Below are 21,873 nucleotides of genomic sequence, written 5' to 3'. Positions count from 1 at the left end.
TGAATGTTTGGTTTTGTTTCCTTCTATTTTCACTTTTTTTTGTATCTTCTAAGTCGTTTGGCCAATGCTTGTAATTTCTGCTTCTTTTCATCTAATTGCTCTATCGCTTCTTGTTGTGAGATTTTACCTAACCTTTTTCGTTTTTTTTCTGACATTTCATTTCTTATAAATTGTGTTCGCTGTCCGATGTCTTTTCTCAGTTTTTCTATTCTGATCTGTAGCCTGTGTTGCCATGCTGGTTTTGTGGGTTTCTTCTGTGTGTTGGTTGGTTCTGATCTCTGCCTAGTGTGTATATTTAGTGTAGTGATTGCTCCTACATAAACCAGTAGTAGTAACTCTTCCATAGTTGTGTTTTCATTCATTTTGTTGTGTATGATTGTGTTGATAGTTTTATTGTTGTTTCGACTTGTGGGTTATTTGGTGGTCTATGCAAGAATGGTCTAATGTCTGTATTTGTGTCTTTGTATTCTACACTCCTGGAAATTGAAATAAGAACACCGTGAATTTATTGTCCCAGGAAGGGGAAACTTTATTGACACATTCCTGGGGTCAGATACATCACATGATCACACTGACAGAACCACAGGCACATAGACACAGGCAACAGAGCATGCACAATGTCGGCACTAGTACAGTGTATATCCACCTTTCGCAGCAATGCAGGCTGCTGTTCTCCCATGGAGACGATTGTAGAGATGCTGGATGTAGTCCTGTGGAACGGCTTGCCATGCCATTTCCACCTGGCGCCTCAGTTGGACCAGCGATCGAGCTGGACGTGCAGACCGCGTGAGACGACGCTTCATCCAGTCCCAAACATGCTCAATGGGGGACAGATCCGGAGATCTTGCTGGCCAGGGTAGTTGACTTACACCTTCTAGAGCACGTTGGGTGGCACGGGATACATGCGGACGTGCATTGTCCTGTTGGAACAGCAAGTTCCCTTGCCGGTCTAGGAATGGTAAACGATGGGTTCGATGACGGTTTGGATGTACCGTGCACTATTCAGTGTCCCCTCGACGATCACCAGTGGTGTACGGCCAGTGTAGGAGATCGCTCCCCACACCATGATGCCGGGTGTTGGCCCTGTGTGCCTCGGTCGTATGCAGTCCTGATTGTGGCGCTCACCTGCACGGCGCCAAACACGCATACGACCATCATTGGCGCCAAGGCAGAAGCGACTCTCATCGCTGAAGACGACACGTCTCCATTCGTCCCTCCATTCACGCCTGTCGCGACACCACTGGAGGCGGGCTGCACGATGTTGGGGCGTGAGCGGAAGACGGCCTAACGGTGTGCGGGACCGTTGCCCAGCTTCATGGGGACGGTTGCGAATGGTCCTCGCCGATACCCCAGGAGCAACAGTGTCCCTAATTTGCTGGGAAGTGGCGGTGCGGTCCCCTACGGCACTGCGTAGGATCCTACGGTCTTGGCGTGCATCCGTGCGTCGCTGCGGTCCGGTCCCAGGTCGACGGGCACGTGCACCTTCCGCCGACCACTGGCGACAACATCGATGTACTGTGGAGACCTCACGCCCCACGTGTTGAGCAATTCGGCGGTACGTCCACCCGGCCTCCCGCATGCCCACTATACGCCCTCGCTCAAAGTCCGTCAACTGCACATACGGTTCACGTCCACGCTGTCGCGGCATGCTACCAGTGTTAAAGACTGCGATGGAGCTCCGTATGCCACGGCAAACTGGCTGAAACTGACGGCGGCGGTGCACAAATGCTGCGCAGCTAGCGCCATTCGACGGCCAACGCCGCGGTTCCTGGTGTGTCCGCTGTGCCGTGCGTGTGATCATTGCTTGTACAGCCCTCTCGCAGTGTCCGGAGCAAGTATGGTGGGTCTGACACACCGGTGTCAATGTGTTCTTTTTTCCATTTCCAGGAGTGTATATATGTCAGCTGAAATTTTTCTTCTATATCTAACATGTGTGTCACTTGGTGTTCTATTTGTGCTTGTTCTGGTTGCTGTCTTTAAGATTTTGTTTTCCTCTGATTGTTTAATTGATGCGTGTTGTTCTTTGTTTGTTTGATCTGGGATGTTTGAGTCCATTACTGTATTTTCTTCTTCTTCTGATTGCACATTATTTTGTTCCAGCATTTGTTGTACTTGTTGTTTGATGTTTTCTAATTCTGACTGGGGTATCCTGTTATTTTTGATTATTACACGGATCTGATCAGCTAGTCGTTGTTCTGTTAAATTTTAATTCTGGGTATCTGGTAATAAATGTTGTGTATACTTGTGATCTGTATCCAGTTGTGTTGGTTCCTAGGTTTGTTGCTTGGTAATAACAGAACATGAGGTGTCGATTAACTTCATCTGACCATCTCATCCTCTGTCTTTGTTTTCCTTCTAGGGTGGTTGCAGGAAGCATATCCTGCAAAACACCTCTATTTGGATTTGAATCATTTTCCAGTTGGCTAGCAGTGTCGTTACCATTGTGGGCGGGCATAGGGTTCAAGCGTCGTCCCCGACCATGACGGCGCTTGTCTGAGGCTTCTTTAGTTCTGTCCTGAACCAACTAATCACACTAAAAAGGGGGGTTAGCGCTAATAGTGGTTTGTTCTTTTCGTCGCCTTTTACGACTGGCAGAACATACCGGAGGCCTATTCTTTTCCCGGGCCTCCACGGGAATTATTATTATTATTATTATTTAAAGTGACTGAATAAACGCGAACACTCATTTTCTGCTTGAAGTTTTACCGTGGTGTATTCTCCAGGTGTGATTCTTAAGCTTGCTACAATGAATATTGTGCCGACGGACGTCATCTCACATCGTGTAAAGTGTGTAATCTTAAGCTTTTAAAACGAATACTGTGACAGTGCAAGTAGTGGATATAGCATTAAAATCAATGAAATATCCAGCTAAGTAAGTGGAAACTCACTCTCCAGGGCTTTTCTTTTGTTTTCTACAAGGAATATTGTACCGACTGACCTCACCTCACATCGTGTAGAGGGAGTAGTCTTACGCTTTACAATGAATAATGTGATGGCAACAGTGCAAATAGAGGATACGGCACTAAAATCAATGAAATTTTCAGCTAAATAAGTGTTGACTGACTCTCATGGTATGAACTTATGTTTGCTATAATGAATACCGAAGCGACAACGTTGAATGTTGCGTTGAATATACTACAAAATAATACGTAACACCATCCAACAGTCCTTAAACACACATTCAGCTAGCAAGTGCCACAAACTATGGTGAGCAGAAGACTTCACCCATAATTTAATGCTGGTAGGACAAAACTACGACACAGTGGTGCCTTAGGTGTCACTGGAGTGGGGTAGAAAGGATTTGGGAGATCTCAGCTTGGGGATCCAACACACGAATTAGTATAACTGTGCTCTGCTAGGTGTGTGTTTTACCACAGAATAACGTCAACACCTTACCTCACTACGCTAATCAATTTATATGCTTGTGTATTCTTGCAATAGTTTGTAGATACCATGACTGGGTTGAGGACTATGTTTTAAAGTCGGATCGTATACACAGAAATAGCAAGCCACATCTGGTAAGCAAAAAGTGTATAAAAACTTTGTGTTCTGCCTTATGGCAGGTCTTGTCATGGGGGAAGCCTCATCAGAGAGGTCCACCGCATGAGCGTCTAGGGAAGTGATTTCAGTGGTGGCTTCCCGATGCCTTCCACTGATGATGATTATGATGATGATGATGATGAGGACAACACAACACCCAGTCCCTGAGTGGAGAAAATCTCCGACCCAGCCGGGAATCGAACCTGGGCCTCTTGGCGTGACAGACCTTCGCGCTGACCACTCAGCTATCGGGGCGGACCAAGGGTATAAACATACGGATAAATATCGAAAACATCAAAAAAGTCGCAAAATCAGCAAAATTCTGTTATGACATATTCTGTCCGCCTGCTTAGCTGGGTGGAAACGTGCTTGCCTCTCAAGCACTAGGCCCGGGTTCGATTCCCGGCCGGGTTGGAGATTTTCTCCGCTCGTGGACTTTTTTTTTAATTATTTTTTATTTTTAATCTCATTTTGTTCGTTATTGTTCGTTTCAATTGTTCGTGGCGGACGTCCCCTGACGGCCATTGAAGTTCGTTATTGATCCATTTACTCAGTTTTTTTTATTACAGAGGGCAGCTAGCCCTCTGACCGAACACGCTGAGCCACCGTGCCGGCTGGACTGGGTGTTGTGTTGTCTTCATCATCATTTCATCCTCATTACCGGCGCGCGAGTCGCCCAACGTGGCGTCGAATGATATAAGACTTGCACTTGGCAGCCGAACTTCCCCGAATAGGGGCCTTCCGGACAACGATGCCATACGCTCATTTCCATTTTTATTTTTTTGAGATATTCTCGATAGGTATCTGTATTTAGAGTATAGTGGAAATGTGTCAGTTCACAGAATAGCTGCTTGGGAGTTTACCTATCATGCTCCATGTATGGGGTATGGGTCTGTGATCAAAGTCGTTTCCATAGATGTATCGAAGACCTGTGATCAAAGTCGTTTCCATAGATTTATCGAAGACCTGTGTAAAGTTTTGTCACCCGTACTGGAGAAAAGTCAAGTCAGTATTGGGGGGGGGGGGGGGTCTTGTAGTGGTGAAGGAGCTGAGAGTTGTGACTATGGATGTCGTAGTTTTGGAAACAATTCATTGCAGTTTGGATGTATTTTGATAGTTATTTTGATGCGTTTTAGGAGCTTTTTGATTCAGTATCAACCTCCCAGACCCTCAAGACCGAGAAAAGCTTATAAATTATGCTCTTTTTGCATTCAGTTTCAATTATCCACCTGTAAACTACGTAGGATTCGTAAAGCCGATTCAAACAAAGACGATTTAAGATGATGATAATGAGGTTTCGTTTGTGGGGGGGGGGGGGCACTAAGACGATTTAAACAATGCACATAAGCGTTATATTAAAGGAAGTGAAACATATCCCCAATAAAGGGCAGAGTTCTTCGCCATACCATCGAATATAGATATTACCTAATTAGAGCTAGTTCTCGCAAACACTGTTTTTCCCACAATTATTAAGAAGAGGAACCAATGTATTGAACACACTTAAACCATTCCCTGTTAAGGAAATTATTCCTCTAAGAACAGTTAGTGTGCTGTGTGTATGAAAAAGAAAATTAGAGCTACACAACATCAGAGTCAGGTATCAAGAACTGGGGTATATGGCGAAGACAACTCTAACTGTAACTGGAAAAGGAAGAGTCAGTTGCAGATATGCGTGTATGGGGAAATTTAGTTACAACAGGGGGATCATTAACATTTCAAATAAACAGTAATGAAAACTGGGCACTTGTTGGAATACTGGCCGAAATCAATACTGTTGCGTATTCTGGGGACAGAGTGGACTGATGATACATACACTGAAGAGCCAAATAAACTAGTACACCTGCCTAATATCGTGTAGGGCCCCCGTGATCATGCAGAAGCGCCACAACACGAAGTGGCATGGACTCAACTAATGTATGAATTAGTGCTGGAAGGAATTGACACCGTGAATCCTGCAGGGCTGTCCATAAATCCGTGAGAGACCGAGGGGGTGCAGATCTCTTCTGAACGGCACGTTGCAAGGCATCCCAGATATACTCAATAATGCTCATGTGTGGGGAGTTTGGTGGCCTGCGGAAGTGTTTAAACTCAGAAGAGTGTTCCTTGAGCCACTCTGCAGCAATTATGGACGTGTGGTGTGTCGTATTGTCCTGCTGGAATTGCCCAAGTTCGTCGGAAAGCACAATGGACCTGAATGGATGCATGTGATCAGACAGGATGCTTACGTATGTTTCACCTGTCAGAGTCGTATCTAGACGTATCAGGGGCCCAACATCACTCCAACTGCACGTGCCCCAGATCATTACAGACTCTCCACCAGCTTGAACAGTCCCCTGCTGATATGCAGGGTCCATACATTCAAGATGTTGTCTCCATACCCGTATATGTTCATCTGCTAAATGCAATTTGAAAAGAGACTCGTCCGACCAGGCAATATAATTCCAGTCTTCTACAGTCCAATGTCGGTATTGACGGGTCCAGGCGAGGCATAAAGCTTTGTGTCGCGCAGTCATCAAAAGTACACGAGTGGGCCTTTGGCTCTGAAAGCCCATATCGATGATGTTTCGTTGAATGGTTCGCACGCTGACACTTGTTGATGGTCCTGTGCCGGCCGGAGTGACCGGGCGGTTCTAGGCTCTATAGTCTGGAACCGCGCGACTGCTACGGTAGCAGGTTCGAATCCTGCCTCGGGCATGGATGTATGTGTCGTCCTTAGGTTAGTTAGGTTTAAGTAGATCTAAGTTCTAGGGGACTGATGACCTCCGAAGTTAAGTCCCATAGTGCTCAGGGCCATTTGAGCCATTTTGAACCATTTGATGGCCCTGCATTGAAATCTGCAGCAATTTGCGGAAGGGCTGCACTTCTGTCACGTTGATCGATTCTCTTCAGTCGTCGTTGGTCCCGTTCTTGCAGGCTCTTTTTCCGGCCGCAGCCATGTCGGAGATTTGATGTTTTACCAGATGCCTCATATTAACGGTACACTCGTGAAATGGTCGTACAGGAAAAGCCCCACTTCATCGCTACCTCGGAGATGCTGTGACCCATCGCTCGTGCGCCGAGTATATAGCACCACGTTCAAACTGACTTAAATCTTGATAACCTGCCATTGTAGCAGCAGTAACCGATCGTCCGCAGCTCGTGGTCGTGCGGTAGCGTTCTCGCTTTCCACGCCCGGGTTCCCGGGTTCGATTCCCGGCGGGGTTAGGGATTTTCTCTGCCTCGTGATGACTGGGTGTTGTGTGCTGTCCTTAGGTTAGTTAGGTTTAAGTAGTTCTAAGTTCTACGGGACTGATGACCATAGATGTTAAGTCCCATAGTGCTCAGAGCCATTTGAACCATTTTTAGTAACCGATCTAACAACTGCGCCAGACACTTGTCATCTAACAGGCGTTGTCGACCGCAGCGCCGTACTCTGTTTTCATCTCTCTGTATTTATACGCTTGCCAATACCAGTTTCTTTGGCGCTTCAGTGTATGAGAGTCGAGGGGGCAGGAAAGTGGTTGAGAAGGGAGTGAGACAGGATTCTAGCCTATCCCCTATGTTATTCATATGTACACTGAAGAAGTAGTAAAGGAACCAAAAGAAAAAATTGGAGTAGGAATTGAAGTTCAAGGAGAAGAAATAAAAACTCTGAGGTTTGCCGATCACATTGTAATTCTGTCAGAGACAGAACAGGACTTGGAAGAGCAGTTGCACGGAATGAACGATGTCTTGAAAGGAGGATATAAGATGAACATCACTAAAAGATAAACAAGGGTAATGGGGTGTAGTCGAATAAAATCAGGTGATCCTAAGGGAATTATGTTTGGAAACAAGATACCTACAGTCGTAGGTGAGTTTTCCTATTTGGGCAGCAAAATAACTGACGATGGCCGAAGTAGAAAGGATAAAACGTAGACTGGCAATGGTAAGAAAAGCGTTTCTAAAGAAGAGAAATTTATCATCGAATATAGATTCAAGTATTAGGAAGCATTTTCTGGAACTATTTGTTTGGAGTGTTGCCATGTATGGAAGTGAAACATGGACGATAAACAGTTTAGACAAGAAGAGAATAGAAGCTCTCGAAATGTGTTGCTACAGAAGAATGACGAAGATTACAAAAATGAACTGTGTTTGTAGTAAAGTATCGAAAAAATTTCATTTATATTTATTCGTGAAACCACTTTTGAAATTATGGAACACAAAGAAATATGCATAGTGTACACATGAGTGAGTACAATAGCTAAATTAAGAGACATGATCGCGGACAGTTTGTGTATGCAGGGCGCCGCTGCTTCGCGTAACTACAACCCGATTTTAAACTTCTGTATGACAACGTCTCATCATAGCTCTTTCGACGGCTATCGTGTTTGCCTTGACAATTGAAAGCTGTCGAAAACTCTGCCAGTTCTCAGGGATTTCCTTAATTTCTTAATAGTAAAGAATAGATGTATTAAAACTTCATGCATGGCGTGGCATTTTTTCATGTATCTCAATGTTTATGACGCCAGATCTCTAGACCTATGTGTCGTACAATGGCATATTCGCGTAGGTGTGCGAAATTTGTTGCAAATAAAATTAGTAGCAAAGAAGTAATAAATTTAAACATCATGCATGAAGCGGCAGTTTTTCACGCATCTCGGTGTTTATAACGTCATATAACCTGATCAGTGTGTCATACAATGAAATAATTTTGTAGGTACATTCAGAGACATATGGGGATATTGTCTGCAAAATGTGCTGCGAATAGAGGAAGTTGGAAAGAAGTAATAAATTTAAACGTCATACACAACGTAGCAATTTTTCACACATCTCAATGCTTATGACGTCATATTTCCTGTGGATGCTCCCTAAAAAATTTATTGCGAATTCATGTATTAGTACAGAATTAATACATTTATACATCATGCGCGCTGCAACAGTTTTTCACTCATCTCATTGTTTATGACGTTATATCTCCTGTACCAGGATAGCTAGGTGGTCCTTACACCCAAATTGTATGAGACAGCAGAATACATGCATATACTCTCGTATTTCATCGTATTGCTCACTCAATTTATAGGTATCTTCCATCAATTTCTTCGTAATTTTATGTCACATATGCCAACACCATCATGACATCACTTTGCGCCACGTATTCTAAGACTGCTTATAAATGTGGTAGTAAAGTCGTCAATACGTAGCGCAGATGCACTATTTTTCTGGTCGGATGGTATAGTGCAGCGCTGCACTCGAATGCATTTGCAGTGCATTTGCTCTGTTTTCTGTATGTCTGTGTGCCATGGATAGTTCAGGGAAGAAGGCAGAGCGGCTTCAGGTCTGCTGCCGGCTCCACGTGGTCACAAAGAAGGAGGGCTAACGTATTTGCCAAGAGACAGAAAGTGTGCCTAAGAACACTGCCTGCCCGAGCGCGCGCCCTGGCCGGTGTCGCGCGGCCCTGCAAAAGAATATTAACAGCATTGCATTCCACATAACTAACAGGTCGAAAACCACATCACTCTAACATTATAGCGTGTTTTAAGTGCAGAATCGTGTAGGAGTGCATGTATTTATGTTCTCTCTTACCAATAGCTTCTTGGAACTGATCCCAGAACTAGAACAATACTTTGGAATTGATAGCGTAGCGCAGTTGATTTACATAAAACACTCCAAGCTCCGTCCCTCTGGAGATCCATCATGCATAAAAGCCATCCGTTTCTCCTTCTTCTTCTTAAGCGTCTGCTATTACATCACAACATTTTCATATCTATTGCTATACACCGATAAGGTTTGTTTGGGTTGGGTTGTTTGGGGGAGGAGACCAGACAGCTAGGTCATCGGTCTCATAGGATTAAGGAAGGATGGAGAAGGAAGTCGGCTGTGCCCTTTCAAAGGAACCATCCCGGCATTTGCCTGGAGCGATTTAGGTAAATCACGGAAAACCTAAATCAGGATGACTGGACGCGGGATTGAACCGCCGTCCTACCGAATGCGAGTCCTGTGTACCGGTAAGGGGTGCTAGCCTCCTCGAAATGTGCACATATGGATCTTGTGCACTTGGAAGAGTAATGCGAGCAAGATTGGTGTGGAACAGCAATTACGGACCCGGCTCGCAGAAAGTAGCGATCTACTTCTGGTCAGTTGCAAATTAAATCGGTGACAGTGCTACAGGGAGGGTTGGTCAAAGAGATCTATCAGTCTCTAACTTTATACTAAGAATACGAGATTGCTCAGTGACCTACATCTGCATAGAGAATAATCCTAAATTACACATCATCGAAGTGCTAGAAATATGTAGATCGCTGTCTGTTATACTTTGGTGTATGTTGTTGTTGTTGTTGTTGTTGTTGTTGTTGTTGTGGTCTTCATTCCTGAGACTGGTTTGATGCAGCTCTCCATGCTACTCTATCCTGTGCAAGTTTCTTCATCTCCCAGTACCTACTGCAACCTACATCCTTCTGAATCTGCTTAGTGTATTCATCTCTTGGTCTCCCTCTACGATTTTTACCCTCCACGCTGCCCTCCAGTACTAAATTGGTGATCCCTCGATGTCTCAGAACATGTCCTACCAACCGATCCCTTCTAGTCAAGTTGTGCCACAAACTTCTCTTCTCCCCAATCCTATTCAATACTTCCTCATTAGTTATGTGATCTACCCATCTAATCTTCAGCATTCTTCTGTAGCACCACATTTCGAAAGCTTCTATTCTCTTCTTGTCCAAACTATTTATCGTCCATGTTTCACTTCCATACATGGCTACACTCCATACAAATACTTTCAGAAACGACTTCCTGACACTTAAACCTATACTCGATGTTAACAAATTTATCTTCTTCAGAAACGATTTCCTTGCCATTGCCAGTCTACATTTTATATCCTCTCTACTTCGACCATCATCAGTTATTTTGCTCCCCAAATAGCAAAACTCCTTTACTACTTTAAGTGTCTCATTTCCTAATCTAATTCCCTCAGCATCACCCGACTTAATTCGACTACATTCCATTATCCTCGTTTTGCTGTTGTTGATGTTCATCTTATCTCCTACTTTCAAGACATTGTCCATTCCGTTCAACTGCTCTTCCAAGTCCTTTGCTGTCTCTGACAGAATTACAATGTCATCGGCGAACCTCAAAGTTTCTATTTCTTCTCCATGGATTTTAATACCTACTCCGAATTTTTCTTTTGTTTCCTTTACTGCTTGTTCAATATACGGATTGAACAACATCGGGGAGAGGCTACAACCCTGTCTCACTCCCTTCCCAACCACTGCTTCCCTTTGATGTCCCTCGACTCTTATAACTGCCATCTGGTTTCTGTACAAATTGTAAATAGCCTTTCGCTCCCTGTATTTTACCCCTGCCACCTTTAGAGTTTGAAAGAGAGTATTCCAGTCAACATTGTCAAAAGCTTTCTCTAAGTCTACAAATGCTAGGAACGTAGGTTTGCCTTTCCTTAATCTTTCTTCTAAGATGAGTCGTAGGGTCAGTATTGCCTCACGTGTTCCAATATTTCTACGGAATCCAAACTGATCTTTCCCGAGGTCGACTTCTACTAGTATTTCCATTCGTCTGTAAGGAATTCGTGTTAGTATTTTGCAGCCGTGACTTATTAAACTGATAGTTCGGTAATTTTCAAATCTGTCAACACCTGCTTTCTTTGGGATTGGAATTATTATATTCTTCTTGAAGTCTGAGGGTACTTCGCCTGTCCCATACATCTTGCTCACCAGATGGTAGAGTTTTGTCAGGACTGGCTCTCCCAAGGCTGTCAGTAGTTCTAATGGAATGTTGTCATCTCCCGGAGCTTTGTTGCGACTCAGGTCTTTCAGTGCTCTGTCAAACTCTTCACGCAGTATCATATCTCCCATTTCATCTTCATCTACATCCTCTTCCATTTCCATAATCGGTGTATATGTCCGAGAATTAATAATGAATGGACATACTGCACAGTCATCTACCTACATTCGAAATCAAGTATATGATCCTCACAAAGTAGTGGAGGAGTGGCTTAGTGTTGATACAGAAATTGGGAAGCATGCTGCAGCATCATTGGTCGATGTTGAAATTATGGTAAAATTGCTAAAATTGATTGCACTATCAACTGTGATGCTTATAATTACAGTACATCAATGGTGTCTTTTCCATCCCATCCGTCCACTGGTATGCTGTTGATTACCACATAATGAATGATTGACTGACATCACTTATTTGAGATGGAGAAAGAGCCTTGATGGAGGGGCAACACCTGGGGATCACTAGCACCGAAACAGTGTTTGCATACATGACTGCAATATGAAGAATAAATGGAAATAGAACACTAAGCTATCAGCTATCCTGTCACTGTGAAGGACCAGTTTAAATGTAGAGGCCGTCAATCGCCTTAGGACAGCTGTTTGTAAACGCTCCACAACGCTGCAAAATTCTTCTAGTTTCCATATGTTGACTGTCTTTTATTTAATGCCATCCGGTATGTGTGTTGTGGGAGCAGCAGCAGCAACATAACTTACACCGCGCACTGTCTCGTTTTCTGTGAGAGTATCTGGCTTGAAACGTTTTAGTGTCAGTTTAGAACCTGGTCAGATCTCGAAGTCATCGTGGAAAAAACGAAATGTATGGCAGTGTACAAAGCTGTGTCATACATTGCTTGGACGTGTTACAGCAGAAAAAACAATGTTTCAAACAACAACAAAGGGACCTTTTCTTGCAACAGATAGTATAGTCTGTGGGATATGGTCCTATTCCTACAGTACAGGAGATGACACATTACACTGGTCTGTGCAGGCGACTGAGTGGATCAGTACCTGCATATTTAATGGAGGTCGGAGCATATATTTGATGCCAGCACATAATGGTATTTGTTTTCGATATATATAATGAGTTCTCTGCCGGACGAAGTTAGCAGGCCTATATGACCGAGTGGTTCTAGGCGCTTCAGTCCGGAACTGCATTGCTGCTACGGTCGCAAGTACGAATCCTGCCTCGGGCATGGATGTGTGTGATGTCCTTAGGTTAGTTAGGTTTAAGTAGTTCTAAGTCTAGGGTACTGATGACCTCAATGTTAAGTCCCATAGTGCTTAGAGCCATTTGAACCATTCGGACGAAGTTAGCGGAGCTTTTATAGTTCTTTTTTTTAAATTCTATGTTGAGTGGTACATGATACAGAGAATGTTTGAGTGGCAGATGTGGATGCACCCTGAGAGATGCAGATCTCCTTTGGACTGCAGTACCTGTATGTAGTTTGGAAATGCACCACAATGCAGTATCAAAATCCTCGTCCTTCTCCCAGTTTCTGTAACAGCTTGTACTATCTTTTATACTGCCTCATGTTGCAGGAGCAGGCTTCTTTGGCGCTGACCTTACTTACTGCACATGGTTGGCAGAGCTATGACAACATGTACCCAGTTCCACCAAGTGGTCAAAACACGGTCGTGTCGCCTTAACTCGGCTCACCTTATTTGTGCACAGGGTGCAGAGGTTGGTAGATATCGCGCTCTCCGACTTCTGCTCGGTTCCGATTTAAAATGGAATGGTCACGTGCACGAAAGTGCATGGATGGTGGGGCAGAGACTGAGGAACAATTATAAGATGCATAAGGACTGTCTAAATCCACATTAAAATTTTACTGTAACACATAGGTTCGAAAAGAGTGAATCGCTTTGAGATATGAGAGTGCCACGAACATGATTCACTAATGGGTGAAATCATTAAAAGACATCTCCATAGGATCCAACACAGGAATGTGGTTGAATTGAAAGACTTGATTCCATGTCACAGACAGCATTTCTACCGAAAATAGAATAGATCTGAAGAGTCAGTGTATTTTGAACATATCTTTAGCGTTGCATTTTTTTAAGTGATTTGTCAAATAGCACACCATCTACAGTATGTAATCATTCTCAATCAACCATTGCCCAAAACCCAGTGGGCATATTGCCATTGAGATAGAATAGGTTACAAATACTGGACAAATATCTAGCGGCAGCATGAGGGAGTTGCAAATGCGAGCTTCATGCCATGTTCCTTAGCCGAATCACTTTCTAGATTCGGTGATTTTATTACGAGCTTACACCGCCGGCGAAGTGTACCCGCACTGTCGGTCTGTTAATACACATTCCAGAGGTCACCATCTATATTCAATATCGCAGTATTTGTGTGATAAATCACTCCATTCGGAGGTAATGCTATACCTCGATTTATAAACCCTGTGTAGTTTTTAACATGGATATCGTTAGCAATCCTTGTGTGCGCCTGTGGAACAAAGATCGTCTATAAAGTAACATGGCCGTTGCAATTTAATATCTAGTTGCTTGTAAGACGATTACACCTCTCTTCTTCAGACTCACGCGTACCACTCGCAAGGAAAGGTTATGAGACACATCCACCCATCGCTGATTTTCGCTCAGTGTTGTTTGGTATCGCCAGCATTCAGTTATTGGCGAAGTATTATACTTTGTATTGTATGTTAACCGGGGACCTAGAAACGATAGAGGGGCTCCGTCCCCGCCGCAGCCGCAGTGGTCCACGACCCCACGACGACTACCGCAGTCCAATACACCCCTCCGCCGCCCCACGCCGAACCCAGGGTTATTGTGTGGTTCCACCCCTGGTGGACTCCCCAGGGAACGTCTCACACCAGACGAGTGTAACCCCTATGTTTGCGTGGTAGAGTAATGGTGGTGTACATATATGTGGAGAACTCGTTTGCGCAGCAATCGCCGGCATAGTCTAACTGAGGCGGAATAAGGAGACCAGGCGCTCCTTCCCACCCGTAAAATCATGAATTAGACCGCACAGCCAACCGGGCGGGCAAGTATTATACTTAGTCGTAGGGGATGAGTGATAGATTCGCTGTGATCAGTGGGCTTATAAAGTAAGTATTTGTTCCGGCAAGTGCAAAGAAAATGGCTTTGAATTGTCGTAAGGGAAGGTATCAATTTGACGTGGAAAACTGCGATAGTAGTGAGTGGAATGAAAGATTTTTTTACATGGAAAGTTATGTCCAGTCATAAGAACGTTACAGATTATGATATTTCCAGAGCCACAGACATCCGGAGGGGGTATTTTCGACACTTCGCTCAGTGTCGAATATAAGCAGATTTAATTGTAAGTATAGTGATGAAATATATGTGGCTGGTTTCCCAGGACGATTCTGCCTGGAGAGTGGGGCGCGCGGCGGCAGTGGCCCGTCGCTGGAACGATTGATGCTTCCGGCTTACGGTGGGAGCTGTCTGGACTGAGGAAGCCGGCTGGAGTACTGGAATGTGGCTGACCTAACCATGTCGTCCTATAGGTGTGTGAATAATGAACTAATATTCAGTATGTGTTGGGCAGCCTTCGTGATCGCCCTGTGTTCGGCATGGAAATCTGAGAAGATTCAGTTTGGACATGTGTCTGCACTGGACAGTTATTCCCTTCAATGTAAATTGTCTGGTTGAGTGCTTCTGCATATTTCCTGTCTTTATTTAATTGAGAGAACATCAGTTGTGGTGCGTGTTGTGTGCATCTAGCTGGTGAAAGAAGGGTGGATGACACGTTTGCTGGTTCTCTAGACATGAGAAACACCTTAGTTGACTTTATCAAGTAGAAGGATGATTTGGAATGTGTTATGTCACTGACATTGGTATTCGCGAGGAGAACTACCAGTTTCCTCTATTTTTTCTAGTTTTCACTATAGATCTTCACAGACGAGATAAGTAGGTACTCAGTGGTTTGCAGCACGTTTCACCTCGCTAAAGTTGCGGGTTTCTAGAGAAATAATTTCCAATCCTGATCTTCGGAATTACAAACGACTGATCGCTATCCGCTATGTGACTGATACCAAGAACTATTGTGTAAATGATGTGATATTCTGGCAAAACATGTAAAAGTACATGTGTTCTTGTAACCCCAGAGTCTGGAGATGGTTGTAAAAGCAAGCAAGCAAGCTAGCAGGTCAGGGCCGGAAAAGTAACGCCTTTGTGCCAAGGGGAACCAACCCAGCCTTTGTACGCCAGTTCAGTTCACAGAGTGACTGCGGTCTGCTAAGGGCGCTTTGATCACGTATCAGGCAAGCGTGTGCAGGGGAGGGGGACAGTTGACTCATGACCGTTGTCCATGCTGGATGACCGACCGCCCTCGGGGAAATATCTAGTGCTGCTACTATATGTAGAGTGCATGTGCTTATGTTTCTTTTTTTCTTTTGGGAATCTATCTGTCTTCACAGTCTGGTGATCGATAGCTATATGCAGGGTCCAGAGGTGATGATTTTGTATGGTGTAGGATACGAATTGTGTGTTTACTACATCTATATGGTATATGGTGATACAGCCCCATTGGAGATTGGTATCATGCTGAAAAATTCAAGTTTTCCTCGACAGTAGTGTGTGTGTGTGTGTGTGTGTGTGTGTGTGTGTGTGTGTGTGTGTGTGTGTGTGTGCGCGCGTGCGTCCGTGCGCAGTAGTACATCTAGTTCCTGTGACATCTTCAAGTTAATTATGTGACAATATTTTGCAATACCAGACGTAATAACTCGCGAAGCAGTTCATGTTCGATGACAAATGGTATCCATGCTTTGGGGATGGGAAGGAGGAAGGCTGTGTGTATTTCCAAAGCGAGAGGAAGTGCCTTAGCACCTACCGCGTGACTGTGCCGTAAGCAGGCGCACTCTCTGGCCATGCCATCAGCCAACGCCTTGCCTCTCTTCCAGCAGGGTGCGAAGACTCTGGGGTGAATGTCTTGCCCCTTGCTCTTTGGAAGACTGACTAACTGGACTTTTATCAAATGGTCTATGGTCACAGCACATGCATTTATCAGCATGAGTTGCGAAGCGTAACTTAGCCCCATCTTCATTATTTCTTGAAGCTTATTCATTTTCACCAAATATCATCGCTATCAGCAGAGTCCTCAAATGCTAATATATTTCTCCTTCTCCAGCACATACATCTCGTCCAGTGAAAACAGTAAACAATAACGTTCGTCCTCTCAGTCTATCAGCTAGACACACACTGAGTCCTTTTCCCATCATTTTTCCGCGACCACCATCTTAGATTACGTCACAGGACGGGAGAGCGGTATGGACGACAGTGCCCTCTGGTGGCGGTGTCGTGAACTAGGCCAATTGGACCCCAGACCTCATGGTGAACATACTGGCCGGAGCTACTGCATGTGATAACTCAAATGGTTTAAACAAACAATGCATGCAAAATGAAGAGTTATGTCCATCCTATCCAGCAACCCAGAACAGACTGAGTCCTTTTCCCACCAATTTCAAGATGGGGGAGGGAAGGGGAGCAATGCATACAAAATACTTACGTCCATCCTACCAAACAGCCCAGCAAAGACTGTGTCCTTTTTCCCACCATTTTCCAGACAGGGAAGGGAGAGGGAAGGGGAATGGAGGGGAGGCTCTGAGCACTATGGGACTTAACATCTATGGTCATCAGTCCCCTAGAACTTAGAACTACTTAAACCTAACTAACCTAAGGACAGCACACAACACCCAGCCATTACGAGGCAGAGAAAATCCCTGACCCCGCCGGGAATCGAACCTGGGAACCCGGGCGTGGGAAGCGAGAACGCTACCGCACGACCACGAGATGCGGGCAATGGAGGGGAGGAAGGAGATGGGAGTGGAGGGGACTAGGTTAGTGGAGGTAGTCCAGTTGACCCATTTTAGAACCAAAATTTGAACTTATAGCCAGGGGCGGTTCTAGAAGTCGGTCAAGGGGGTGGGTGCTAATGGCGGGGGAGGGGGGAGGGTGAGGGGGTTTGGGGGAATGGAATATCGCTTAACAAAAGGAGTGTTGGGATCCTCCACTGACAAATTGGTAACATTTGGTGTTGCTTAAAGTAGTTTTTGGTAACTGTTTTGGAATGCAGCGTAAAAACGTGTCTACAAAATGTGTGTGTCCCAGAAAATAATAAGATTTGACCCAGATGTCCGGCGATTTCGATTTTTTTTTGTCTGGGGTTAGGGCGATTTCGAAGTTTTTGTTTGGCGTCAGCAATTTAAGTGTTGGTAGGCATACCCGGCATAGTTAGCTTCCTTGATTATTGTAAGTGGTACTTGTACATTAATATAAATCCAGTGTATATTAATAAATAATAAGACACGAGTTTTAAGTTAAATGATATTTATTGGTTTAGATAGTAAGCTATTTGCTGCTCTTATGCTTTTGTTAAAATGTGTTTGAAATCCATTGCAACCTATGTTGCTACATAATTATAAAAAAATTATTAAATCTGTTGAAGAAATATATTCGCTGATTTCTGAAGTCATTTTATCCCGTTAATATGATACTCCAATGGGGGGGGGGCTATAGCCCCCATAGCCCCCCCTTGCCAACGCCACTGCTTCTCTCCATAATCTCACTGCGACATTGCCACAGCTAAGGCTGCCATATTGGATCCGCCATCTTGAATAAATTTGGCCACAATGCAATGTGGGGTAGAATATACTTTAACCTACTACTTGAAATATGTGTACCAAGCTTGGCTGAAATAGCCCCAGCAGTTTAGAAGGAGATGTGGAACACACACACACACACACACACACACACACATCTACTTTTAGTCGCCTGTGTAGTGGAGATAAAAGTAAATCTCCTGTCCCTCTGTAGTTTGACAGCGTGTGTTGTGTCTCCATTTGTGTACGCTGTCAACATGCCTCCAAGGGCCATTTCAAGATTAGACAATACTCATATTATTACTTCACAGCAAGAAGTGTTATCAGAATGGGAAGTTGCTTTCCAACTGGGCATATGTCGCAGTGACGTCATTTCAACATTGAAGCGAGTTAGAATCTGCCTCATAGTGGTCGCCCACGTGATGATGACTACCTACAAATTATGGCTCTTAGGTAATCCCTGGAGGAAGCCACAGAACTGCACAACTGCCTTTCCCGAGGCAACTGCGAGGGTTGTGTTTACCCAGACAGTATGGAACCATCTCTATGCCTTCAGTTTACCCTCCCAGCATCCATTATGACCACCTGTACAAAGTCCTCTAGCAAGGTGGTGCACGAAAATGAAGGCGAAGAAAGCACCTAGAGCGGAATCTGGACAATGCCATCAGGTTTTGTTCACCGATGAGGACAGAATGTAGGTATGTCAGCCATCTTTTCGAATGGTATGAAACGCAGGTGTCAGACACCTTCCATTCCTAACAAGGGTAATTTGAGGGCTGTGCAGTACTGGATAGTCTCTCAACTCAACTTTTACAATCAACATTTAGGCAACTGTTTCATCTTTCAGGACGATAATGCACCCTAAATGAAAACTTTCGTCCAGGACGCACGAATCAATGGAATTGCATCTGTTAAAATAATGCTGACTGAGCATGGGACCAATTACAACTTTCAGCAGAAACTCCCAACACACACTGGATGACCTAACCAGGTCCGTCATCGTAGAGTTGTGCAGGCATGAGCAGCAAGTTCTCCACTTCATTATCAATGGCATGCCAAGGAGGATGGACAGCCGCCAGTGTGCATTAATGTCGTTCATGTTTCTTGTTATTACTAGGCCTAGTAGGGTGTGTAACGGGCGAGAATAACATCATATGCCGAGTGGTCACTGTGAAGGACACGGAAATGCCACATGCTCATTTGAGGTAGTGTTATCTGCAGCTGACACAGATTGAAAAGGGTCCCCATTTGGCCTTGTGCAATATTCAGATTTGTGTCACGTTCGGAAGTGTTAGTAGCCCGATGTTGGACTGCATGGAAACGCGTAGGCAGGCATACTTGTCCTCAAGGTTCCGACTGACATCGTCTGACCACCACAATGGAATATCGCCATATTGTACACCAAACTTATCGTCACCCCTTCACATCTGCGCCTTCCATCCGAGAACAAGTAATGGACTCCCTTCAACATTGGGTCTCATTCCGCGCCATTGATCAGAGACTAGAAGCATCCGAACTAGGGAATTAGCGTTCTATGTGTGGGCTGCCGTTAATATCATAACACAAACGGTTGCGTTTGGAGTGGTGCCGTGGCCGGGAAGCATGGACTACTGATGAATGGTGTCCCATTGTGTTCAGTGATGAATCGCGGTTCTGTACTATGCCACACGACAACCACAGCGAGTATGGCGGCGATCTATAGAGGGATTCCATTCTTCACACAGTGGTCTTACTCCTGGAATCATGGTGTTTTGGGAGCCATCGGGTATGACTTCTGGCCACGGCTGGAAGTGATCGAGGGAACTGTGACGGCTCAATGGTACGTTACGGTCACCTTGCGTCCTTATGTGTTACTTTCAACAGACAATATTGTGGCCCTATTTTCTTAAAGAGGACAACGCTCATCCACGCATGGTACATGTCTGTATGAATTGTCTGTGTGATGCAGATGAACTACCGTGGCCACAATGTCCCTCAGAGCTATCCCCAACAGAAAATGTGTGGGACCACCTCAGACACCATCTCCGTCCAAGTGCCAGTACGCAGGATATCACGCACGAGTTACAACTGTTGTGTGGGAGCTTGTTTTAGAATACAAAGATTTAATGACACCCTTCTCAACCGAATCAGTGATTGCATCCAGGCCAGAGGAGTCGCGGCGTCATATTGATAAGTGGGTTCATACTGTAAATTGGATTCGATTTTGTAATCACTAAATGAACATCAAATATTCTTTCAACCCCCAAAGTTTCATTTAGTTTCCTCATCGCCTTCTGCGCGCTTCACTTTTTTGTCAGGCAGTGTATTACAATCGAGGGTATGCAGAGAAAACTATACTAAATGCTACCCAGCAACATATTTTGATTTCACGGACATGCACAAAGATGTACACTTCCAAACAAACTCCCTTTATTTTGGTTGTTGCTTTGTTTCGATTTCACTTTAATTTTATAAGGCTTATTCTTTCATTCCGTTGAATCCCTCTCCTGCTTGAATTTAAGCCCACGCACATTCACAGAGGTGTAAGTGTTGCAAAACATTTCTTGAACAGTTTCGTTTGATTGTGTAGTGCGGCGATGCACGTAAAAAGTCGCCTCCTCACATACCGAAAAGGCAAAGGTCTATGACCACTGCCCACCGCGAGACTGAGTGCCACGTGGTGGTGTTGCAAGCATTTGACGCAGAAAGACACGTATATAAGTGGGACAGGAACGAATGGAGCATCATTTTAGACACACTACGGACCGCAAACAGTGAAATACACCGACATAAGCTACTTTGCCTATTTCGGAAACGGCAAAGCTGGTCGGCTATTGGCGTGCTATTGTCGAGAGCATAGGTGAAGAACGATGGAACCACGAGTAGGTGACAAGGTGGTGAATGTCCACGTTCATCTCTAAACGTGAAGTTCGGAGGTTAGCCCACTCTGTAAAGCGCGATGTACGGCGATCAGTGGCAGATCTGACGACAGAGTACCATGCTGGTGTAGGCACGAGTGTTTTGGAGCATGCAGTTCAGTGCACGTTGTCGAACAAGAGGCTCCAAGGCAGACGGCCGCTACGTGCTCCCATGTTGATCCAAAAATTGCAGTGGCCACGGGATAATCGAGATTGGACCGTGGCTCTGTAGAAACTTGTCGCCTGGTCGGATAACTCACGTTTGTTGTTACGCCACCTGATGGCCATATCCGGATACGACGTCGTCCAGGCGAGTGGCTGCTCTAAACACCTGCCACGTAGTGGACACAGACTGGTGGGGAACATTCAACTGGTAGTAATTGGGGACACCGTGACAGCCGCAGACTACGTCAACACTGTTGCGGAGAAGCTCCTTTAGTTGGATGCCTTTATGCTAGATGTTTTCCCCGACAACAACGGAATCTTCCAGCAAGATAACCGTCCGTGTCACAAAGACAACATCGTGCTATAGTGGGATGAGGAGAATGGCAGTGAATTCTTGGCCACTAAATACGCTTGATCTCAACCAGATGGAACACATCTGGGGCGCTATCAGACGAAATTTATGGGAATTGCATGACCTGTGTGTAGACATGTAATGCCACACATCTCCGGAAACCTAGTAACGACATGTCAAACCTATGTCGCATAGAATCAATGCTGCACTGCGTTCCAACGCTGGACCAGCAGGCTGTTAAGGAGGTGGTCATAATGTTTCGGCTTATCAGTGTATGTACTTCCGATGAATTAACTTTCATTTAAGTATAATAACAATAACCATGCCTTCATGAACGAGAATTTACGAAGATCACCAGCCATTATATGTGCTGGCGTATGAGATGTGTGAGAAAAGTAACGAGACTGACGACAGTGTGAACGACCTGACAACGCTGTGTTGTTCTACATGTGTAGACCTGTAGACCGGTGTGGTCATCCCTTCGATATACTCAGTCAGAGTTTCAGCTCCGAATAGTCGTCACGTGAGCTCTGAGAGCACCATTAGTGAAGTTTTGTTTCTGTTGTGTATTACGAAAC

Source organism: Schistocerca nitens, chromosome 1, assembly GCF_023898315.1.
Source record: "Schistocerca nitens isolate TAMUIC-IGC-003100 chromosome 1, iqSchNite1.1, whole genome shotgun sequence".
In the NCBI taxonomy this organism is placed as follows: domain Eukaryota; kingdom Metazoa; phylum Arthropoda; class Insecta; order Orthoptera; family Acrididae; genus Schistocerca; species Schistocerca nitens.
The sequence above is the reverse complement of the archived record's forward strand: the minus strand, read 5'-3'. Positions refer to the sequence as shown.